The 26,053-nt window shown below is 37.5% G+C and overlaps 1 protein-coding gene across 1 annotated transcript in view; it reads right to left on the reverse strand.

Annotated features, from left to right (window-relative positions):
- alpha-Man-IIa (alpha-mannosidase 2) overlaps positions 1-11,951 on the reverse strand; it is a 355,439-nt gene extending 343,488 nt beyond the window's left edge. Inside the window, exon 1 of the mRNA XM_067139236.2 lies at positions 11,715-11,951. The gene's annotated coding sequence lies outside the window, so the exon portion shown is untranslated. The remainder of the gene's footprint in view (positions 1-11,714) is intronic.
- Positions 11,952-26,053: the final 14,102 nt, after the last annotated feature.

Consider the following 26,053-nt stretch of genomic DNA (forward strand, 5'->3'; position numbering starts at 1 on the left):
CTCACGTTACACCACTGCTATACCTATTCAGCCTTCCAGTGTCCTCTGGTATTTACAACTGTAGGTGCATTTAACTTTTTGGTTAACTGTGTATTAGTGCATTCTTAAAGTATATATATATATATACTTTAACATTTTCTGCATCTTTTTGAAGTTTCCTGATTCATTTTTTGTGGAGATGACACATCAAATAGTATTTCTGCTTTTTGCTAAACTCTGGTCTGTTAATGATTTCAAGATCATTTGTGGACATAGTGTACTACAAGTAATATAAAATATCATATAAAGGAAAACACTACAGTGTAAGAACAGCTATGTAATGTATTGATTACAATTTTGGCACATACATTATTCAACAGAATAACTCATGTTACATCACTTTCCTACTCAAATTTCCAGTGTCCTCTGGCATTTACAACTGTAGGAGCATTTAACTTTTTGATTAATTGTGTGGAAGTGTAGTAGATTTCATCTGGACTAGACGGCCACTTCCAGTAACTTCCAGCCTGCTCCATTGTACTGATAAGGTACTCATTGTTTATTACTTCACGTACCTCACCAGGGTAACACTTCCCATCATACTGTACCATGTACCAGTCACCAGGATTCACTTCACAGCCAATTTCATTAAACCCTTTTTCAGTTATGAATGCTGTTGAAAGTGATGATTCATTTGCTGCAAAGCAATGTAGTTTTGAAATGCCAGCAACTGGTTTTACATTTGTTACAATATCCTTGAAATGCAGAGCTGTATTCCTTTCCAGGATGTCCGTGGATGATACTGGTAACACTTTCACATGCCCATCCACATATGCCTTTGCAAATTCAGAAGCGCATGTAACAGTACATTTACGCTGGCGAACGGAGTTCCATACCTTCCTCTTGACAGCACCACCAATTCCGTCAACCGGGCCCTTCCCATGCGACGTTGCAAAGAAATTCCACTGCAGGTTGATTCCGTGCTTCTTGCACAGTTCAGGAAGAAATGCTGCAATGTATTTGTTTTTAAATTGCGAAGCGGGACCATCTGACCAGATAAACACTTGTTTTGTTTCCTTGGGTAAAGTTCCGAGTAAAATGTCTACGTATGCTAGAATGGTGTCCTTTGAGTGAGTTAGATTATCACTGCATAATACAATGGGCTGCATTTTCCCAGAGTACCACACTGCAGCAGTAAATAGACTGACTTGTGCTTGCTGCCAGTGGGCACTCTGAATTTCATCTTGTGAGACACAGGTGTAGTTCTCTGCGAAGTCCACCAGAATTAATGCCTTGGACTCGAAGGTTTCTGTCTCAGCTTCTGCCCTCATCTGCCGATAGCTTTCAGCTTGTTTCATCTTAACGTAGCTGTGTTCAAGGAACTGAGGTACTATACTACAGATATGCTCAACAAGTTCAGTTGTGCTTCCTTCTTCCACAACTTTCTGGATGCGATCTTCACCATTATTTTTCCATACACACCATGTTGCCTCTCTTTCTTCTCTATCTCCAATGAATTTTAAAAATCCTTTTCCTTCAGAGCATACAGAGCATTTGTTGAGCCAACAATTCTCAGTGCTATTTTCACAGATAATACTATCTAAGAGATTGTTTTTAAACAACGGGACATTTTTGTCAGCATTATGAAGACCTTCCCATGCAAGATTAAAGTTCTCGTGGTACTTGCACAGACATACATTATGTGGCAGTTTGTTACTGAGAAGGACATACGGTGGCCGAAGCTTTGCGAACTTGCTACGACCAACTAATACATGGGGATACTGTTCTTGAAACATCTGGAAAGCTTCAGAAATGGTAAACATCAGATGTCGCACTTGCATTTTTGACTTTGAACCATCACTGTCAACTACTTTGATAGCATCCTTACGTCCAGGAGCCATTCTACTTATATCATCCTGACAATAAAAGTTTTTAATCATGAGGATCACTTCCTGATCAAGAGAATTGCCATGCCTGACTTCTTGATTTAGGAGTCTAGGATTCAAAATTTTCTCTTCACAGTTGTCACCAAAAAGTTTCCTGAGAACGGTACAGCGGCGGCGAGGTGATGATGGAAGTGCTTTCGTTGCTCGTGATACTGCTTTACCTAAGGCTTGGGCACTTCGATATGCAGGGTGTTCAGTTTCAGCACTCTGAACCTTTTCTAAAGATTTTTTCTTTAGTGATCTGTGTTTTGCCACTCTCCGTCGTACCTCTTCCCTCTTTCTTTTCTGTACGTTGTCCCTTGTTACTCTTGGCAGCTTCTTCAAATTTTCACGCATCTTCATTCTGTGTTTCTTTGCTTCCTCTTGATGTTTTAATCTGTATTCATCGTATTTCCCTTCCTTTTTTAACTTTTCTCTTCTTCTCCTTTGGCGTTCTGCTGCTGTCATAGGCATCCTCAAATCGTCTTGTAAACCTAAAAAGTGAGGTTAAGAAAAAATAAGGTAGCAAGTTATGTAAAATACTTGTTAATATCTACAATTTACTTTAAATACGAAGTTGTTTCGTTAGCCATGAGTTAGATTTTGTCAATCATAACCTGAAAGTTGTCTAAAGCGAGTGCAGGGAATGTGACAGATTTAAACTAAACTCATGAATTGCTGTGTACTACTGTGCAGTTAGCCTGAAGTATAATACATTTTGTTTGTTAAGAAAGGGTATTGCTAGCAGTTTTGTAAATATGCAATGTGAACATCAGTTTGAAGTGTCATTCATTTGCCGCGGAATATTTCGCGACGCCGCCGTGTCGTAGGCCAAAATTCGTGACTCACGTTACACGTTTATTTTTCGTATTTTAATGCATTAGAGGCAAAAAATGAATATTGTTTTATTATAAGTGTTCCCAGATAGTGCCATGGGAAGAAGAAAAACGAGTTTAAACGAAACAACATCGTTGCATCTAGCTACAGGAAAACTTTTCCATGTTTTCGTGACTCACGTTACAATCAGTTTCATTATATAGAGATTATCATTTTCAGCGATTATACATAAAGCAAACAAGAATATTACTGTCGCAAACTGCTTACCAGAATACGCTTTTCTAATCTGATATGGTTTCTCAACATGCGATTCCTTGTTTCAGTATAAAAAGTGGCATAAGATCACAGCACTATTTAGCCATCTCAGATCTCATAAGCATGCGACAATTTTTGGCGCAAATATAACAAAAACATACGCGATGTATCGAATTCTGATACTTTCCCATTGTATTTTGAAGTTTCGCCAACCTAATTTCACCCAGTATCTACCAGAAAATATTAAAAAAGTATTCTGTATCTATGTCCCTGTTTTCATGGAATGACCCAAATTCAGATCAGTAATGACTGATTGATTGATTAAGCCCCCTTTTTTTTTTGCTATTTGTTTTACGTCGCACCGATACAGATAGGTCTTATGGCAACGATGAGATAGGAAAGGCCTAGGAATGGAAAGGAAGCGGCCATGGCCTTAATTAAGGTACAGCATTTGCCTGGTGTGAAAATGGGAAACCACAGAAAACCATCTTCAGGGCTGCCGACAGTGAGGCTCAAACCCACTATCTCCTGGATGCAAGCTCACAGCTGCGCACTCCTAACCGCATGGCGATTAAGCCCTTTTAAATAAGCATCATCATCAATAATGTTAATACAGTAATAATAATTAAAAAATTAATACTTTAATTCAATTACGATGTGGCATAAAAGCTCCCCTAGTATAGCTAATCAACATACAACAATGGCAGTTCTGTTTGAAAATGTATTTTACAGAAACCAGTACAGCAAATATAGGTAATAAACTACGGTTGAAATTATGAATCAATTAACCAAGTTTAACTGTGCTGTTTATGGTACCATGTAGATTCTTAAAATGCTTTATATCCATTTCCACTGGAATATTTTAAGTAAATTTATTTTAATTTATTTTATTCAATTTTTATGGAATATATATTTATGTTTATTTTATTCTTACATACAAGGTCAGTTGTCATGGAATGACTCATAACTAACTTTCTAAGCTGGCTTTCTGCATTGCTTTAATGATGATGATGATGATGATGATGATGATGATAATAGGTCAATTTCTTCCAGCATCTCTCTCAATCATTTGAAGTCAAGACTGCCATGAGGCAAGGTGATGGACTATCGCCACTCCTATTCAATTGTGTCCTAGAAAAGATAGTGAGAATATGGAACTCAGAACTTGAACATCAAGGGATAAAACCGATCTGTCTATGGAGAAAATCAGGAGGGATTAAAGTCAACTGCTTGGCTTTTGCTGACGTCCAGAGGTCACAACCATCCAGATTAACCTCTTGGAAAGAATCGCCAGCCTAACAGGACTGAGGATCTCAGTAGAAAAAGCCAAATTCATGATGAACATCAAAGATGGACCAAAATTCCTGGAAACAGAGATAGGACGGATAAAAAGGGTCAAGAAGTTCAAGTACCTTGGTGAGACGATACAGGAGAATGGACTAGAAAAAGCTGCAGTGGAAAATCGGATCTCAGAAATGGAGAGGGCATACGGCTTGACAAAAAGAAATCTACAATAAGAAGGGCTTATCTTGGAATTCCAAATTAGAACATTACAACACTGTGGTCAAAGCAGAATGCCGGTATGCCAGTGAATGCCTGGCCATGAACTACAAGCTGAAGAAGCTAGAGGTCCTGGAAAGAAGAATCCTCAGAAAAATTATGGGAGCTGTCCGAACTGAAAGCGGATGGAAACTTTGGAGCAACAAAGAAGTTTACTAGAAGGTGGAAAGAATCTCAGAGACCATGAAGAAAAGGAGGCTGGCGTTTCTTGGACATCTGTACAGAATGAACGCAAATAGACTTACCAAACAGATATTTGATTACTTCTGGAAAAAAAAGACCACTACTACAGCATGGATTAAGGAAACGAAGAAGGATATGGAAAGGTTGAGCATCTCGGAAATCCAGCTGTTAGAAAGGAATAGTTTAGAAACACAGTGAAGAATATGGAAGGTGTTCAAGCCGCAGGAAGAACTAAGAGGACTGGAAGAGCCTGGACAGATGAACAACGGACGCAGGCCAGCGAATGCATGAAGGAATATTGGACACAGAGAAAACTCTGCACAAAGAGAAAGAAATGAAGTTGTAGCGTGATCCTTAGTGGTCCATTCACTTGTAGAATTTTTTTTTTTTTAATACAAACAAATCTAGCTAATTTCATACCAGTATTAATACTGGCAATATTCAGCCTACAGTTTGAGAACTACAGAGCTGTTGATCCTAGGGCATAGATTTAAACGCATTAAGTTACATAGTTAACAGTGGACATACTTACTTGGGGAGATTTTAGCTTATACTAACAATACTGTACACTATTAACAAATGGTAAACAGACCCCTTAGCTATATGTTGCACACAAAAAGGCACTATCATCTTCTTCCAGCAAAATTAAGTAGGCTTTAAATAATAATAATAATAATAATAATAATAATAATAATAATAATAAATTTTTAATGTAATAATAATGTTATTTGCTTCACGTCCCACTAACTACTTTTACAGTTTTCGGAGACACCAAGGTGCCAAAATTTTGTCCCGCAGGAGTTCTTTTATGTGCCAGTAAATCTACCGATACAAGGCTGACGTATTTGAGCACCTTCAAATACCAGCGGACTGAAATTATAAGGACCTTTTGCTCTACATCGTAACTACATGGTTTCTTAAGTTTTAAGCATTTGTAAACTCACCCCTGGCACCAGTTTTTCTATCAAGCTATATTTTACATCATTAGAACATTTGAGGTAATCACAAATCATGGGAATTGACAGTATTCCTTAAAAATTAGTTACAATTACATTAAATCTTGCCAGGCCGAGTGGCTCAGACAGTTGAGGCGCTAACCTTCTGACCCAAACTTGGCACCTCATATACGTCTTTTGCATAGGACACATATGCAATCCATACCTGGGTGATGATACACTTTCGTTGCGCAGATCTTGTGATGAAAACCGTGGATCGCAAAGCGCGTTATGGTGTGACGAATTTCGTAGCCGGGACCTTTGCACTCTGTGGATGTCATTGCTGCCGTGGAGTAGAAATCTAAAGGGATTTCTTTCTTCTTTTGCTGGAGCTCTAGGAGCAGTTGGGAATAATGTTCCGTCGATGGCAGTTGTAAAGTTGATCTCAGATCTTCTATGAAGCAATATTCCCGAACTAGCTCATAAGTGAGTTGTGATGGAATGTATTTTGACGAGCATAGCACTTTCTTTAAGTAGTTGGCTTCAACTTTCTCCAGATCTTTTAAATTACTCTTACTGGGATTATCCCATATAAGACCGAGACCATACGTTATGACAGGGACAACTTCGCTTTGAAAAGTTTCAATGCCATCTCTACTGACAAGTCACGTAATTTGCTGATATCTTGCATGGCCCTGATAGCTCCGACTACCTTATCTTTACAAGTTACAAGTTACTATTCTCATTTTGGTTCCGTATTGAAGATGACGTTCACCTGTTCAATACAATACATTATCTTTGATGTGAAGGGTGAAAGTTTTCCCTTGCGTCTGTAATGTTATGCCTAGATATTTGAAGCAGCTAACATTGCAAAAAATATTGTGACAGATATCATGCTCTTCTTTGTACTGAAAGACTAGTGTCGTTAAGAGAGCTCTGCTCTGAGTGATATTATGTATTATTTCATGCACATTGTGCGCTCTTCTCCCATTAATAAATATGTCATATTTATAAACAGGTAATGTCACTGCAGTCATATATGAGGTTCTCAGTACAGATATCTTGCTCATCAAACTTTTCAAATCTATTTCAATATATCAAAACCTATAAATCATTATATCATTGTATCCCAAACTATTGCAGTACTACCATTTTCAAATATATAACAAGACCTGTAAGTTGAAAAATTATACCATCATATCCCTAGCTGCTACTACTTATTACCAAACGAAGAGTCTTCTTAGTGTCTGTGAGTTTGGACTTAGAAGAAATACAGTATTAATACTGGCAATATTCAGCCTACAGTCTCAGAACTACAGAGCTGTTGATCCTAGAGCATAGATTTAAACGCATTAAGTTACATAGTTAACAGCGGATATATCATAATAAGTAAAATAATATTTTCTATATATTCGATTTATTTGAAAAACTATTGCATACAAGGTTTGTTAAGAGGTTTGGTTACTGAAACAAACATGCATAGGGTAGGGAGGGGTAAATATGAGACAAAATCAAAACTTTCATTTTTTGGAATACAAAAAAACATATTTAAATTATTGTAAGTAATTAAAAATGATGTTAAATGGCATGCTGAATTAAATTTTAAATGCAATTTTGCTCCAGTGTATATAGCCTACTTCTTTGTAAAAAAAAATAAAATGTGTATTTTTTTTTTACCCAACAATTGGGGTAAAAAGAAGACAGTGTGGGGCAAATAAAAGACAGCATTATATCTCCACACAAAAAAGAGCTAGAATAATAATAATAATGTTATTTGCTTCACGTCCCACTAACTACTTTTACAGTTTTCGGAGACGCCAAGGTGCCAAAATTTTGTCCCGCAGGAGTTCTTTTATGTGCCAGTAAATCTACCGATACAAGGCTGACGTATTTGAGCACCTTCAAATACCAGCGGACTGAAATTATAAGGACCTTTTGCTCTACATCGTAACTACATGGTTTCTTAAGTTTTAAGCATTTGTAAACTCACCCCTGGCACCAGTTTTTCTATCAAGCTATATTTTACATCATTAGAACATTTGAGGTAATCACAAATCATGGGAATTGACAGTATTCCTTAAAAATTAGTTACAATTACATTAAATCTTGCCAGGCCGAGTGGCTCAGACAGTTGAGGCGCTAACCTTCTGACCCAAACTTGGCACCTCATATACGTCTTTTGCATAGGACACATATGCAATCCATACCTGGGTGATGATACACTTTCGTTGCGCAGATCTTGTGATGAAAACCGTGGATCGCAAAGCGCGTTATGGTGTGACGAATTTCGTAGCCGGGACCTTTGCACTCTGTGGATGTCATTGCTGCCGTGGAGTAGAAATCTAAAGGGATTTCTTTCTTCTTTTGCTGGAGCTCTAGGAGCAGTTGGGAATAATGTTCCGTCGATGGCAGTTGTAAAGTTGATCTCAGATCTTCTATGAAGCAATATTCCCGAACTAGCTCATAAGTGAGTTGTGATGGAATGTATTTTGACGAGCATAGCACTTTCTTTAAGTAGTTGGCTTCAACTTTCTCCAGATCTTTTAAATTACTCTTACTGGGATTATCCCAAATAAGACCGAGACCATACGTTATGACAGGGACAACTTCGCTTTGAAAAGTTTCAATGCCATCTCTATTGACAAGTCACGTAATTTGCTGATATCTTGCATGGCCCTGATAGCTCCGACTACCTTATCTTTACAAGTTACAAGTTACTATTCTCATTTTGGTTCCGTATTGAAGATGACGTTCACCTGTTCAATACAATACATTATCTTTGATGTGAAGGGTGAAAGTTTTCCCTTGCGTCTGTAATGTTATGCCTAGATATTTGAAGCAGCCAACATTGCAAAAAATATTGTGACAGATATCATGCTCTTCTTTGTACTGAAAGACTAGTGTCGTTAAGAGAGCTCTGCTCTGAGTGATATTATGTATTATTTCATGCACATTGTGCGCTCTTCTCCCATTAATAAATATGTCATATTTATAAACAGGTAATGTCACTGCAGTCATATATGAGGTTCTCAGTACAGATATCTTGCTCATCAAACTTTTCAAATCTATTTCAATATATCAAAACCTATAAATCATTATATCATTGTATCCCAAACTATTGCAGTACTACCATTTTCAAATATATAACAAGACCTGTAAGTTGAAAAATTATACCATCATATCCCTAGCTGCTACTACTTATTACCAAACGAAGAGTCTTCTTAGTGTCTGTGAGTTTGGACTTAGAAGAAATACAGTATTAATACTGGCAATATTCAGCCTACAGTCTCAGAACTACAGAGCTGTTGATCCTAGAGCATAGATTTAAACGCATTAAGTTACATAGTTAACAGCGGATATATCATAATAAGTAAAATAATATTTTCTATATATTCGATTTATTTAAAAAACTATTGCATACAAGGTTTGTTAAGAGGTTTGGTTACTGAAACAAACATGCATAGGGTAGGGAGGGGTAAATATGAGACAAAATCAAAACTTTCATTTTTTGGAATACAAAAAAACATATTTAAATTATTGTAAGTAATTAAAAATGATGTTAAATGGCATGCTGAATTAAATTTTAAATGCAATTTTGCTCCAGTGTATATAGCCTACTTCTTTGTAAAAAAAATAAAACTGTGTCTTTTTTTTACCCAAAAATTGGGGTAAAAAGAAGACAGTGTGGGGCAAATAAAAGACAGCATTATATCTCCACACAAAAAAGAGCTAGAATAATAATAATAATGCTATTTGCTTTACGTCCCACTAACTACTCTTTTACGGTTTTTGGAGACGCCGAGGTGCCGGAATTCGGTCCCTCAGGAGTTCTTTTACGTGCCAGTAAATCTACCGACACGAGGCTGATGTATTTGAGCACCTTCAAATACCACCCGACTGAGCCAGGATCGAACCTGCCAAGTTGGGGTCAGAAGGCCAGCGCCTCAACTGTCTGAGCCACTCAGACCGGCAAGACCTAGAGCAATAGGAGTGCAAAAATGACACAGAGTAAGTTTCATTTAGTATAATGTGCTGAAATTTTTTTAATTTTCTCCAATAAAAGTCAATTTTTACAAGAAGTAAATAATCGGCTGATGTGTTTTAGGCACTAATTTATGACAATTGACAGTTCAAGAAAATATTGAAAACAAACATTGTCGATAACCTGCAAACATTATTTTTCAAATACATCAACAGGCTGTGAGAGCCTCCGTGGCTCAGACTGCAGCGCGCCTGCCTCTCACCGCTGGGTTCCGTAGTTCAAATCCCGGTCACTCCACGTGAGATTTGTGCTGGACAAAGCAAAGGCGGAACAGGATTTTTTCTCCGGGTACTCCAGTTTTCCCCATCATATTTCATTCCAGCAACACTCTCCAATTTCATTTCATTTCATTTCATCTGTCATTCATTAATCATCGCCCCAGAGGAGTGAGACAGGCTTTGGCAGCCGGCACAATCCCTATCCTCGCCGCTAGATGGTGGGGTTCATTTATTCATTCCATTCCTGACCCGGACGAATGATTGGAAACAGGCTGTGGAAAACAATATTGCTCTACAGAAGTTTCACTAGTACCAATATAGGCCTAGGATTCTGAATATCTGCGCTGACTCTTACCTGAACTGTCTTCCCCCTCCACTTTTGATTATTTACTTTTCAAACTGAACGGGAAATCTGGAAACAGCACTTTTTATCATTAACTTGGTAGCACTCCAAAGATAAATTAATACCGTATAGATGCCTTTCAGCATGAATACCGACCAGCCAACTATGCAAATACAAAATAACAAGGGAAGTTTGGCAAGCACATTTGAAAGTTTTCCTGCATACAAAATGAATTTGGTGCAAATTTATTTAATCTATTTTATATGATTTCACTGTAAGATATGCTTCTATGCATATTAAAGAGTGCTGTGAATCAAATACATTTTTTTTTTCCTACTAAATGGTGCTCATAACAAGCTTGTGTTTTATTTGCCCCACCTTCTGTGTGTCTCATATTTACCCCTCCCTACCCTATGTTTTATAATAATTCATTAATGGAAAAGAAATACCAGTATTTATAATTAAACTTATTCCATGAGAGGAACATTACTTAAAAAAGACTGCCTGAAAAATGAATTAAATAGCAAACTGACTTTCTCTTAATATTCATAGTGGAAAGATTTTTAACTATGAATTTAACATCCTTGGCATTGTCATAAGAAACATAACAGCCTTCCTACTGTTAAGGCAATCAAATGTCTGCATACAACTTTAGTTTCACCTAGAAGTACACTTATTATCGTAAAATTAAATATTTCATATATATTATGAATACTATTGTACATTCTTATCAGCAAGTATAACGGAAGCCTACAGTAAGAAAGAAACTTGGAAAGATATAAATCTTTGAAAATAACACAGATTACCTAAGTCAAAACTTGAAAGAACTTACTTCCACTACCACAAATGTTTAAAGGTAAGGAGAGTATAAGAACTTTATTTCAACACTGCCATTTCAAACAGTGTTTTGCACTATATTGTTTGCCTTGTCCAATAAACTTCTATCATAATAATAAAGATATTACAATTCTATTATTCCTCTGTTAGTGAAATAATTAAAGCTTTCATTTTCTTGTCCATACATCATGCAAATTGGCAAGATCTTCTTTTCAAGATATTTATGTATCTGCAACTAGAAGAATAATCCTACCTACAACTGTTAAAGGATCAAAAATTAATCAGGACCTCTATAAGTCTAATCCACTCAAATAGCAATGCAGCCATCAAAAATAACTTTTGGTCATAACTATGCATTCAGTTTAAATGTACTTTTTAATTGTAAATAATTATGTGATGTACTGTATTCTATAGTAGACTGTCTCTCAGAAATGAACGAAGAATCCACAACAAAAAGACATTATTTTAAATCACAACACTCGGACATAAAAAATGTAACTTACTACAATATAGAGCTTTTATCACTGAACGATTTCTATGCATGAAAATTAATGCATATATTCTCTAGTATACAATAAAACATTTTACAGATACACTTACCAAAAAGAAATATATTAGGGTAATGAAGTTACATGAAGTAACACGTACAACTATAAAATGTAGACTTAAATGTACACGTAGAGTCTAACAGCCCTTTCATAACTCTCACAGAAGTAGAGAACAGTCCCGTTTCTTGTATTTATTACCGGAGAAAGCCACTGCAGCTTCACTTGATACAGGGTAAAACTTACAATCCTAACCTTACTGAGAGGTACATGTGTCACTTTTATTCGGAGATAAAAGCTACACTCCGAGATAACCTCAAAATATTTTGCTTACATACAAACAAACAAAAAAAAAAAAGGTTAGTGGCTACTAACAATTGAATACGCACGGAGATTACAACTGAAAAACGTCACGTTAATGAAGCTACCGAATCTCGTGTGATAACAGCATCAGGACAAATAGACATAAAATAAAGATAAAAATGGCTCGTTGAAATATTACTTCACTACACGATCCTAATTAGAGCAGAGCTGAGTGCGAATGTGTGATTTTAAATATGATGTGAAATTATTCAATTTGGAATTTATGGTTTAAAAAATTACGGTATATTAATTCATGTGCTTCCATACTATATTTACTGAACCGTGACTGCATTTGTTTAATGCAACATAAGGAACAGTCTTCCTTGTTTCGTAACAAAGGGGTGAAAATTCTCAGGAAATATTTTATAGTTAATAATGACTTACCGGTAACTTCAGAAATATCTATGTTAGAAACTTCATCAACATCCCAATGCATCTATTTGAACTAACTGATATTTCAGTGACTTTTTTTAATTTTACATTTTAAACATTTTTATTCACGATCACTATCATACATATTCATACAGAAGTGTGAATCCCACATAAGGTAAACTTGTGTGTGAGCTTCAAGAATAAAATAGCTAGATTATGTATATTATGGAATCTAGTTAATAGCATTTACTCCATTCGCATTTTGGTTATATTGTACTAATTTTATGAACTGTTTTTCTTCATTTGGTGTAATAAGCAGGAAACCCTAGTTGATTTAAATATTATAATGGAAATTTATAAGTTGATCTACTTTGTAATAACTGTTAATGAGACATGTGAGTAGCCTTTTCTTCAGGGTATTCTGGTTGCCACTGATCACGTCCACAGGTACCGGTAATGCATTGTATATCCGTGGCCCTAGACAACTTAGATTTCTTTGTCCAAGTAAAGTGTTCCGGCGTGGGACCCTTATTCCAGTTCTGTCTCGCAGCCTAGTGCAGATATTTTACTTGTGTTCTTTACAGAATAGCTTTAAATTTGTTTGTGTGTATAGGGTCACCGACTGCACAAATAGCTGCCGTATGTTAAGTACCTACCATCATTTGCTGGAACACTTCACATGTTGGTAATAAATAATGTTGAAATAAATATCTATCTATGTAACATCAGTGGTTTTTTGTACATGACTTTCATTATGTAGTCCTGGCATGTACGGTATTTAGCAGAGCCAAGTGTGAATCAAGTATTCCACCCAAACTGTTAAGTCCATATTTCAATAGCGATTGAACTAAGGCAAAGTATAGAGATTTCAAGGCTTTTGTTGAAATGACATTTCCAATTCTGTGAAACATATAAATAAGCTTCTGGAAGGCAATGATCAAATTCGATGCATTTCAGATAACTATCTATAATTTTCCTAGGTATGAAACAATTTATTGATTTCTGTAAAGTATAACAGTTGCAGTTTTCAGTATTTTAGCAAGTTAGTGCTTGGAGTCTTAAGGCCGGTCTCCACTGATTAACATTTAACAACAACATGTTAAATGTTAAAAGTGTTAAATGTTAACTGGTGACACCATCAGCATGTTAAATGTTAAATGTCAAAAACTGTTTCATTTAACATTGTGTCCACACTTAATAAACATGTTAAACTTGACATCCTTTGTTTATATACAGGTAGTTCATCATATCAATTTATGGTAATACATTTAGATGGTGTCTAGTATTTTTAAATAAGGACAATGGAATCAGATGAAGAGGAATTGGCCTTTGTTATTGCCACTGTTGCTTCTTGTTATGATTTAGAAAATCAGTTTTATTAGGCACATTTCCTCCCCTCACTCTGCTCATAGCTTCAAAAGCAAACCACTTTGAAGTACAGGGTATAAACTTCGTCCGCTCCCGACTACCGACTTTTCTGAACTTTCTGCAATTCTCGACTGTACTGGGAGCGGAGGGACGCTAGTTTTTTTTTCTTTCGATTTACTCGCGGGAACAATTATAGATATTTTCGAGTTCCTGGAAACTGTCGGCTTTCTTCGCTTTATATCTGTATTCCTCTGGTGAGACATCCCACAAATAAGGCCTTTCTATTATATCTCTAATTAAGTCCAGAGTAATCTCCTTGCTCTACCCCATTTCTGACATTTTAGTATAGTGCAGAGAGAACGACACACGTGCGTGTACTGTATTTGTAGCTTATAACAAAGAGAACGAGTATTGCGGAGTGTTGTAATTATAATCCTGCTTCATGAGGAGCATGTCGTTTGCATCGTTTAGGTTATGTGTTGGCATGGAAACATCATGGAAGTTGCCGAAGCTGTGCCGACAACGCACGAACAACGAATTGACTTGACATGTTTTCCACTTGGAGCGGAAAACACGCCAACATGTTAAAAGTGTTAACTCAACATTCTGAGTTAACATGCAAAGTCAATTGGAAGACACAATCACAATATACATGTCAACTGTAACATGTTAAATTAAACATGTTGGTGTTAAATGTTAAACAGTGGAGACCGGCCTTTAGTGTTAGGTTGTCTGAGGGTTGCATTGTTTTATAATGCGAGGAGCACAAGCATTTTGTTTTACTTTCATTTAATGTAGCAAAAGTAGGTAGTTGTTTAGCCATTTCTGAACTATGACTAGGGTTTCCTGAGGTCTATTGAAGGTGTCCTCAAAAGCTTCACCCGTGGCTGTGACTACCGTGTCATCAGCATATGAGTCAATTTTTTCATTACAGTTTAGCTCACACAGATAATTGATATATAACAGAAAAAGAATTTGTTTTGCTAGGGGCTTTACGACGCACCGACACGGATAGGTCTTATGGCGACGATGGGATAGGAAAGGCCTAGGAGTTGGAACGAAGCGGCCGTGGCCTTAATTAATGTACAGCCCCAGCATTTTCCTGATGTGAAAATGGGAAACCACGGAAAGAAGAAAAAGAATTGGTCCCAACACTGTTCCTTGGGGTACTCCGGCTTTTACTTGAGCATTTTTACTTAGGGTATCCTTGAGTCTTATCTTTTGTATTCTGTTAGAAAGAATGCTTTTCATTACATTTTCAGGAATTCCCCGATTGCCTACTTTTTCAAGTTTTCTAAGGAGTATATTGTGGTCTATGGTATCAAAAGGCTTCGTTAAATTCAAAAATATAGAAATAGTTCTTTTGGAGCTATCAATGGTTTTATACAAATAATCAGTTAAGGAGATATTGCGAATGAGGAAGTAGTAATTCTCCACTTAGGAACTAATGATTTAAAAAGGCAACGGACTGAATATATAATGGGGGACATTTTTGATCTACTGAACTCGACTAAGAAAAAGTTTCCGAAGGCAAATGTTGTAATTAGTGGTATACTAAGGAGACCAGATGTATCATGGAAGAAGACTAGCCGATTGAACAAAGAGCTTCAGTGGGTGGCCGAAAGTTCCGGATCACTATTTGTAGACGGCAACAGTTGGATCGACGACAGGGACTTCAGCAGGGATGGTCTTCATCTGAACCAGCGAGTTGTGGTGAGACTAGGTTAACTCTTTTCGAGGGTTACCGAGTCCTTTTCCACCCAAACGGATGACGGCGCAGAACGAGCAGAGGAATGACGATCCACGATGGGAGCAGATTTGATACAACTACAACGACAACGGGGCCACCAACAGGATATTTTGAGAGGCAGTGATACCGGATCGGATAAGTTTCTTAGATTGTTGAAGGTGAACTGCGGAAGTATTGGTAATAAAATAGCAAAATTCGAAAACTTAGTTTATGCGAGTGACCCTGATATAATTGTGGTAAGTTGGCTATCGGATAATATATATAGTTCAGAAATATTCAGGTCAAAATTTCTAATGTTTAGACGGGATAGGGGGTCGAAAGTACGAGGAATTTTCATTTGTTTTAGGTCAGAGGTACGCAGTACGTTAAAACGTGTTCTCGATGACTGCGAAATAATTGGGGTTGAGGTAAATAATGCACCCAACAAACAAAATACGGTCATTATTGGAGCTTATCGCCCGCCGAAATCAGGTTTAAACACGATCACTCGTCTTTCATAATTGACATATGCAAATATAAGCTACGGGAAAAGAACTATAATTGCAGGGGTTCTAAACCTACCGTCAGTAAACTGGGTTGGGTCTACTACGGGGGGGGGGGCTATCGCAGGAAGTAGTTAACTTATTAGAGGGGAATAATGGGTTTTCCCAAGTTGGTACAAAGAACACACGTAAACGAGCACAGCTAGATATTTTTCTAGTCAGACCGGATGACATAGTTATATCTTGTGACGTAATTCATGGGATTAGTGACCACAGTGCAGTGGTACACGATCTCTCTTGGGAAACTTGTAATACGAGGCATGTGGGAATTTCTAAGACTATCTGGTGCTATGCGAGGGGAGACTCCGTAGATTTTCAAAACTATTTGCGGTTGTGCTATACTAATAGGTTAAAGGAGGGCAATGGGATGGACGACATTTGGGAGAACTTCAAAGCCATTTTAAATACTGGAGTGAATAAATTCGTTCCCAAAAAGATAATTAGGGAAAATTCAGACCCGTCGTATAGTAATGGCGTATGGCCTCCGGAGAGGCATGGTGCAGGTCTTTTTCTAGTAGACGGCCTATTATGCGACCTGCATGTCTGTGAAGGTGAGGGCCCTACCTAGGATGATTTCTAATGTTGAATACGCCACACACACCCATCCCCGAGCCATAGGAATTACCCAATTAAGGTTAAAATCCACGACCCGGCTGGGAATCGAACTCGGGACCCTCTGAACCGAAGGCCAGTACGCTGACCATTCAACCAACGAGTGGGACAGACCAGCCGTACTACACCGCGACTATTAGGAAGCTTAAACGTCAGACTAGGAGAGCGTTCAACACAAGAAATAATAACGATACGTGCAAAGCGGAGGCTAGAAGTTCGGTGAAGCTTTTGCTAACAGAAAAAAGTGACTGAAGAGAAATATCTTGACAATATCCTACATAAAAATGGAAATTCCTGGAAACATTTTCTTTTAAATATATACGAAGATTGAAGGGAGAGAACAAATAATTTCCTTCTCTTTGCATAGGAAGGAAATTTATTGGCGACAACAGGTATAGATAAAACGGAAGCATTAAATAAGCACTACGGAAAGGTTTTTAATCCGGCGGCCCTATTATTCAGGTACAATTTTCCGAAAACTAAAAATGATTTCCAAATTAAAGCACCATTATTGCAGAAAAGTATTTCTAAACTCAGAAGAAGTAAATCTTGTGGGCCAGATTCTATTTCCGGAGAGGAACTTAAACTCAGGGGTGAAGCGATCCTACCATATTTAATAAGAATCTTTAATATATCACTGAAAAATACGAAGTTTCTAGAAGATTGGAAATCGGCCATTGTAGTGACAAGAGCGACTTGAATAACCACAGACTAGTAACTTTGACGTCAATCGTATGCAAACAAATGGAGCAATTTATAGTAGATTATTTGAGGTTAAAGTAGGGCTCTTCTGGAATGATATTTAAGGGGCAGCACGGTTTTAGGGAAGGCTTCTCCTGCGAAAGTCAGCTTTGTTCATTATGTCAAGATATATCGGATGAGCTCGACAGTGGGTCAAGGAATGACGCAATAGTAATTGATTTTGCTAAGGCATTCAATCTTGTGCCACATGACATCCTCCTTAACAAGTTAGCGCGTACGGGCATTGCTATCAGAGTTGTGAAATGGATACGATAACTCCTCAATGGAAGAACTCAGAGGGCGTGCGTGGGAGAAACGCTATCTTCTCCAATAAGTGTTATGTCTTTGTGACTCAGGGTAGCGTTATTGGGCCAATTCTTTTCATACTTTTCATTAATGATATGCCTGATTCGATAAAATCGGGAGCGCGCCTCTTTGCAGATGATCGCGTCATATACCGGGAGATAAACACAGAGGAGGACGAACTATTGCTTCAGCAGAATTTAGATACGATTGAAAAATGGGCGCGAGAAAATCGAATGAAAATCCATAGCGGAAAAAGCAAGAAATTGTGTTTCGTAACCGGAAATAGGAGGAATACCATTAATTGGCAAAGTCTTGAATCTATATGAACAAGAGCTCGCCTGTGTGGTCTTTATAAGAACTATACGGGAAGGGCTGCCTGAAGTAGTATTAAGAATAGGTTGGAACCTCCCTCATACTTATCGAGAAATGATTATAAGCATAAAATGAGAGCCGGAAAGCAGCATACGGACGTGGGCAAGTTTTCCATCGTAAACAGGACCATAAGGGATTGGAATAAATTACCTGCAACAGTCTTTGGTAGATTTCCTTCCGGTATCAAATCATTTAAAAAGACCATTAGTGGTAGTGTAAAGTGAAAAGTAAAAGTTGTAAATTACGGACACTGAATTTGTGATTTTTCTGCTGGGTGTAGATTGTGAAACTAGGAGTTTCTCTCCTGGTATTCTCTTTCCAGTTAATTGCTTGTTGTACTCATGTTGTTGTAGTAGTTGTTGTGGTTGTTGTTGTTGGGTAATTACCAATGTTTTTAACTTGACATTATCATCACCTGTAATGTTAAGCTAGTAGTAAATTCAACTTATAGTACTGTAAGATGTAATGTTAAGTACTGGGAAATACTTTTGTGTGAATTTGTATATGGTGATGATGTATTTAGAATTTTAGACTTAAACTAGTAGGTAGTATTTCTTGTAATATTTCCCTTCCAGCGATTTGCTTGTGGTACTGTTGTTGTTCCTGTAAGGTAATTATGTTTTTAACTTTACTTAATTACCATTGTAATGTTAAGCTAGTAGTAAGCTCAAGCTATAGCATTGTAAACCGTAGTGTTCAGCACTGGAAATACTTAAATCGTGAATGGAATTTTATACAATGATGCTGGATTTATAATGTTAAACTAGTATTTTTGTAATATTTTTTCCGTGGAATTGCTTGTTGTACTCCAGTTGTTGTTGTTGGGTAGTTATGTTTTAAGTGTACTTTATTATCACTTGTAGTGTTAAAATAGCAGTAAGTTCAACCTACAGTGTTGTAAGCCGCAGTGTGAAGTACTGGAAATACTTAAGTTGTGAGTGAAGATGATGCTGGATTTAGAAAGTTAAACTAGTAGTATTTCTTGTAATTTTTATCTATGGAACTACTTGTTGTACTCTTGTTGTAGTTGGTTGTTGTCGTTGGGTAATTATGTTTTAACCTTACTTTATTATAACTTGTAATGTTAAGCTAGTAGCAAGCTCAAGGTATAGTTCCGTAAGCCATAATGTTAGGTACTGGAAATAATTACGTTGTGTATGAAACTGTATATGATAATGCTGGATTTAGAATGTTAAACTAGTAATATTTCTTGTAATATTTTTTTTCCGTGGAATTGCCTTTTGTACTCGTGTTGTTGTAGTTGTTGGGTAGTTATGCTTTTAACTTTACTTTATTATCACTTGTATTGTTAAGTTAGTAGTAAGTTCAACCTATAGTATTGTAAGCCGTAGTGTTAATTACTGGAAATACTTAACTTGTGTGCGAATTTGTATATAATGATGGTGTATTTATAAAGATAAACTTGTAGTATTTCTGGTCATATTTTCATCCATGAATTGCTCGTTGTACTCTTGTTGTTGTTGTTGTTGTTGTTGTCGTAGGGTAATTATAGTTTAAATTCACTTTATTATCAGTTATAATAGTAAGCTAGTAGTTAGTTCAACCTATAGTATTGTAAGCCGTAGTGTTAAGCGCTGGAAATACTTAAGTTGTGTGTGAATTTGTGTAAGATGATGCTGGATTTAGAATGTTAAACTAGAAGTACTTCTTGTAATATTTTCTTTCCATAGATTTGCTTGTTCTACTCTTGTTGTTTGTTTGTTTGTTGTTGTTGTTGTTGTTGGGTAATTATGTTAACTTTACTTTATTATTTCACTACTGTAAGTGACCACTGCCACCGAGATATATCCCATTTGGGATGTATTTTTTAATAATAATAATAATAATAATAATAATAATAATAATAATAATAATAATAATAATAATAATAATAACTGTAAGTACACTAGGCTAATGACCACGATGTTACAAGTTCCTAATGAATCAACAACAACTTAAAATAACGCTCCGTTAATGAGAGAACATAAAACCTTCTATTTAGGTCATGCATACCAGCTAGCCCTTGGGTCAGAAGTCTACAAGATAGTGTAGGGTTAGAAAGTCAGTTAGAAAGAAAATAAGAAGAAAACACACAACTGTCGCCGTTTGTCCTATTAAATCAATCATGTTGCATCTTGCATTGTAAGACAAGAAAGCAAAGAGTGAAACATACAGTAGAATCAAGTTAATGGTTGGAAGAGGACAAGTGTTGTTCAATAGACGTCACACAAGAAAGTGAACAGAACAGCAGTTAATCAGTAAAAGTTAGACAAGAAAGTAAAGAGTTAGACATAGAAGAAAGCTTAAGGTTTCATGAGAATAAAAGAAAATAAAGGAAACAGCAGTTAGTCAATATAAGTCAGACACGATAGCAAATTTAGAGTTGGAAGAAAACATCAGTTAAGCAACAGAAAGCAGACATGTGCAAATTTAAAGATAGAAGAAAACAAGAGTTGGTCAATAGAGTTCAGACAAGGAATTAAAGAATATACTACTTGATAAATAATTATTTAAACTTACCTTACGTTCGCTGTAGCTTCTACGCTTCAACAATCGAACTGCTTGACTACGCAAGAGATTCGAATTGCTCACTAATCTGGAGAATCTATCTGCTGTTTTACTGTAAACTATACCTTAGATAAGCTAAAATACAAGGAAGACAATAATGTAATATATATATATATACAGTACAGGGAGTATAGTTTAAGGCTTCGCACTTCTGTTCACAAGCCGTCGGAATCCCCAAGCGGATGCCATATGGCTTGTGTCACGCCTAGCACAATACGAAGTGTTGACAACTCAGCATTAGATGTTTAGCTCTGTCGCTCAGTTCGCTAGTAACGATTGGAATTTTGAGGTGTGTTTTAAGGTTATTATCAGGATGGTTAAGTACACTACAGTGCAGAGAATATTTCTGATCGAGTGGTATTTGCAAGAGAAGAAGAAACCAGTTAAAAAGTGCCTTCGAAAATTCCGTAGACAGTTTCCAGTTCTACGGTACCATCAAAACGTTACGTGCTTCAACTAGTTTACAACTGGCGTAGTATTGGTTTCGTGACTAATAAGAAAAACAGCGAAGTAGAACAGCTCTCACACAAGAGAGGTTAGAAGATATACAGGCAAGACTGCAAGTCAGGCCACATAAGTCACTTGGGAGAGTTGCTCAGAAAACGTGTATTTCATATTCATTAGCGCGTGATGCAACAAACTTATTACATTTACGATCTTACCGCACTCATTCAGTCCGTAATATACAGCCTACAGATTTCATTGCAAGAATAAGATTTTGCAATCGGGTAATGAATAGTGTCCACGATGGTAACGTGGATCCGAACTTTCATTTTATGAGTGATGCAGTATGGTTTCATTTGAGTGGATATATCAACTCATATAACTATAGGATGTGAGATACAGAGAACGCGCACATTTTGCATTCGAGACCTCTGCACGACGTGTATGGTGTTGTATTAGTGCCCGGCGAATTATCGGCCCGATATTTTTTCAGGACAATTTTTTCCGACCGTTATATTCACAACATTTTCGAACCAATTTTCCCTGAACTAATTGAAGAAGAAAAAAGGTATTCCAGCAGGATGGTGCGACGGCTCATACGGCGCGTAGCCACTTGCGACGATTGCAGGAAATGTTCGATGATGATCAGATGATCAGTAAAGGCTTATGGCCCCCTCGTTCGCATTATTTAAGTACCTGCGACTTTTATCTATGGGGGAATCTCAAAGGAAAAGTTTACAGGAATAATCCTCGAACTGGAGAAGAATTAAAAATCGAAAGTAGGAAAACTCTGCGTTCCATTAGTGTCCATGAACTGCAAAGTATGTTTCGAAATCTTTTTACAAGATGCAAGGTAAGAAATAAGCTGTTGAGTGACAAAAGCCGAGCACTATTAGAAAAAGGGTATGAACAGAAAATTGTAAGGTGGATAATCAGAGAATGGGAGTACGGAGGGGAGTTAAACAGGTATCTATGTTCGGCAAAGAGAATTTGTGAAATAAAGTTTCAAGAGGAATGTTCATAGAAATAAAGGATAAAGAGTTAAGGGTGGAAAGTAAAACGAATTGGAGGAGTCTGTAAGAGTGATTAGCAAGTCTTTTAGAGATTAAGAATTATAGGTGTAGAGTTGATTAGTGTGGTTAAGTGTGAAATGTGAGTGCAGGCTGGTTATTTCGGAGTGTTGAATCTGGATATATATGGATATACAATATAACAGGTACCAGTATGAATCAACAGGTCTAGTAAAAACAAGATTGGAGGTATAAACAGAACTTGGGCTTCAAGCCCTCACTTTATACTTCCTGAGCTACACGCTCAACCATATAACCTTACTTGAGGGCAGAAATCCCCTAATACCTGGAGCATTTGCTCCCTAATTTACAATATCAATCCTCCTAGAGGTACTTATCCAACACTTGAAAAGAGCTGACACGCTCTCAGGTTTTTCAAGCCTATTCCAGGCAATACCAGAACTTACAATTCCTTGCCCACAAGGCACAATTTACGGAAAATGAAACAGGGGTATCTCGTACCCAACCTACAGGACCTTCGTGTTAAAGAAATAACAGTTAAATAAATGGCCCAAATTAAAAAGGAAAGGAGGCGGACACTTGCACTCCTCTATGCAGCTTCTTAAAACCTAAAAGGCACTAGGCCGATGAAACAGGGGCTATTCCCAAACTATGGAGGTGACTCGTATAAGAATTATTTAGGACATTAAGGAAGAGAAGAAAATCAGTTACCAAAACGTAGTCACCTCAAACCAAAATGAAGGAGAGCTCGAGAGGGTAAATCACACTCTATCCCCGAAATACAGTTACAGACCAACCAAAATGAAGGGGAGCTCGAGAGGGTAAATCATTCTCTATCCCCGAATTACAGTTACAGATTTAATTAAGTTTTTACATAAGCCAGCAGAAAATTACATGTTTAGAAAGATAGGTTACATGGTAAAGGTTTCGGACCTTTCCCGCGGGTTAAACTGCTGAGCTAGCAAAAAATAAAGATGTTAAATGGCCATTACCTTGCTGAAGACCTGCTGCCTGATGAAAGAGGCACCACCCGCCTCCTGCTTCACATCCACACACTTAGATAGATGTTGATCAAATGGCCAAGAGACGTGAAAATCCGCAGTTCATAAACCCTCGGGGAAGGTTGGAGACCTTTCATGAATAATCAAGCCACACCCTCCCACTTTATTGGATAGCTTACAGTTACACACCAAATCGAAAGAAGAAGCTTGTGATTGGAAGGAAATTAATTTCAGAAATTCTGGATTGGCTAAATTCAAAACTGGCGGAAGGAAAAGATAAATATTGCCAACCCACCAATGAATGAACGAAATTTAGTAAATAACAAACTTAGGCATACAAAATTTCTTTAAAATGGTTCCTTAACTTCGCACCAGGGTGCATGATCATAGTTTTTTAGCAGAGACATCTATGAGAGAATGTCCACACTTCTTGAAGAACGGAAAACAATACAAGTAGAAATGCACACAGTTCAGGAAACTTCACCATAAAAAAAGTTACGGTTGTGACATCTTCTGACTACAAGTTTAAGTAAGTCAAGTTCCAAGTTCGGTGTTTCTCCTGCAGAGGAGGTTTTATTGGCGCAAGATTTAAAAGTGCGGCGTAGGGGTGTACCGTTCGGTACAGTTATTATTATTATAATTTTATTATTATTATTTATAGTAGTATATTGTTCTTATTAATTCAATGGAGACGATGGAAGTGGCATGCAGGGACTGAGGATAACTGGAGTATCCGATGAACCTCATGGCATTTCCAAGGAGTCTCGAGTTTCCTTTTCGTTTGTGTTTTTTCCATATAAGACATTATTATTATTATTATTATTATTATTATTATTATTACTATTATTATTATTATTATTATTATTATTATTATTATTATTATTATTATTATTATTATTATTATTATTATTATTATGTTTTGGGCATGTAATCTGGCAGCGCAACATGTATCTGGGCTAAACGCCTGTAAAGTTCAATAAATGTTCAATGTTCATTACAAGAAGTGAAGCTCGCATCGCAGCTCAAGGAGATCACTTTCAACATCTTCTGTAAATACTGGCGAGTTTAGTTTCATTTACTAGTTTGTTTACTTACTTACTTATTTATTTATATTTATTTATTTATTTATTTATTTATTTATTTATTTATTTATTTATTTATTTATTTATTTATTTGTCCTTAGCATTTATATAGCTGGTGAGTTCAGTTCCGTTTAGTTTCTTTAGGCGTAATCATGCTGGTTCTTTTAGACGACTACGTCACTCGCCATTGCGGGCACTATACTCTCTGTCACCGCTTCTCTCCGCTTCTATGCCTCGGTACTCCGTGATGAAGTCTTAAACATACGGTACTCCCTGTGTAATTAAATAATAATATGATAAAGAAAAAGAATAAGATAAAGTACCTTATGAAGTTTCATAAAAAGCTTACTGATGAGTAATGGTTGACAAGCACTGTGGATGACATAGCTTTATATAAATATTGAAAAACTCAAACTTAGTACTATGCACTTTTTTCGCACGTGCATGCTAAGCAAATCAAATGTTGCATGAGAACGTTAACATCTAAGAATTGCTAGCTGAAGGAAAAAAAAAGCGAACTTTGTACACTCATGTTCATAAAAACAGAACACCTTAAAAGACTAGATATAGGGAGTTCATATTCGCAGGACATGTTTATTAGCATGATCTGCAGGAACGATTAGCATTTCAGTACCCTAGATTCAGCGTGTGCCTGTTGCCTAGCAGGCGCTGGGTCCTCCATGGGCACGGAAAACTTGTTCCATGCTTGATGGCATCGACGCGTATAAGGCGCGAATGGCGTCCTGGGGTATAGCCGTCCATGCTGCATTCACCTGGTTCCACAGTTAATCTTTGGAGGTTGGCATTAGGTCACAGCGCCGCACCCATCGTTTCACCATATCCCACACATTTTCGATTGGCTAAAAGTACAGTGATCAGGCGGGACAGGGCTGCAGTCTGACATCCTGTGACAACAAGAAGGCACGTGTTCGTGCAGTAACATGTTGTTGCGCATTGTCCTGCTGAAATATGCCGTCTGGGGTGCCGTGCAGAAAGGGTATGGCTACGGGTCGCAGGATGCCATTCACGTAAGTCAAACTGGTCACAGTGCCCTGGACACGCATCAACTGTGATTTGTGGTTGTACCCAATAGCACCCCACACCATAAGGCCTTGTGTTGGCGCTGTATGTCTTGTGGGAATGCAGTCACTGTGATGCTTCTCCCCATGTCTGCGGCGAACCAAAATGCGGCCATCATTTTCAAACAAACAGAACCTGGATTCGCCCGAAAACACTATCTGCTGCCATTCCTGTGCCCATTGCAATCTAGCATGTTTGTGCACATTAGTCAAAGGTAAGCGAAGAAGTGGACGACGTGCCGGTAACCCAGACTGTAATAAACGGGGACGGACTGTCACTCCTGATAGTGTACGATACGTTACACTGTCCCACTGTTGCGCCAGAGCCGAACAGGACGCAGATCTGTCCTGTAAAGCCTTTCGGATGAGGTTTTGATCTTCTCGAGGGGTGGTCTTGGTGGTGCGACCAGGCCCATCTCGTCGTGTTATACGGCCTTCTGCGAACCATTCTTTACACACCCGTTGCACTGTTGACACACTTCGTCTCACAAGAGCTGCAATTTCCCGGATGGATGCATCACGTTTTCTCATGCCAAAAATTCGCCGTCTTTCAAACTCACTCAATTGACGGTACGGTTCTAGCATACGTCTGCGAGGCATCCTGCAAGTCTGCTCAAGTCATACTGATCCATTACCTTCGGTTTATAGCGACAACGAGAGCCGCAGACACACTTTTCAAGTCGGTGAGGGTGAGCCGATATATCGATGTGTACCTTGAACCTGAGGGCCGACATGGTTCAAATGCTAATCATTTCTTCAAAAC

This window comes from Anabrus simplex, chromosome 2 (genome assembly GCF_040414725.1).
Source record: "Anabrus simplex isolate iqAnaSimp1 chromosome 2, ASM4041472v1, whole genome shotgun sequence".
Taxonomy (NCBI): domain Eukaryota; kingdom Metazoa; phylum Arthropoda; class Insecta; order Orthoptera; family Tettigoniidae; genus Anabrus; species Anabrus simplex.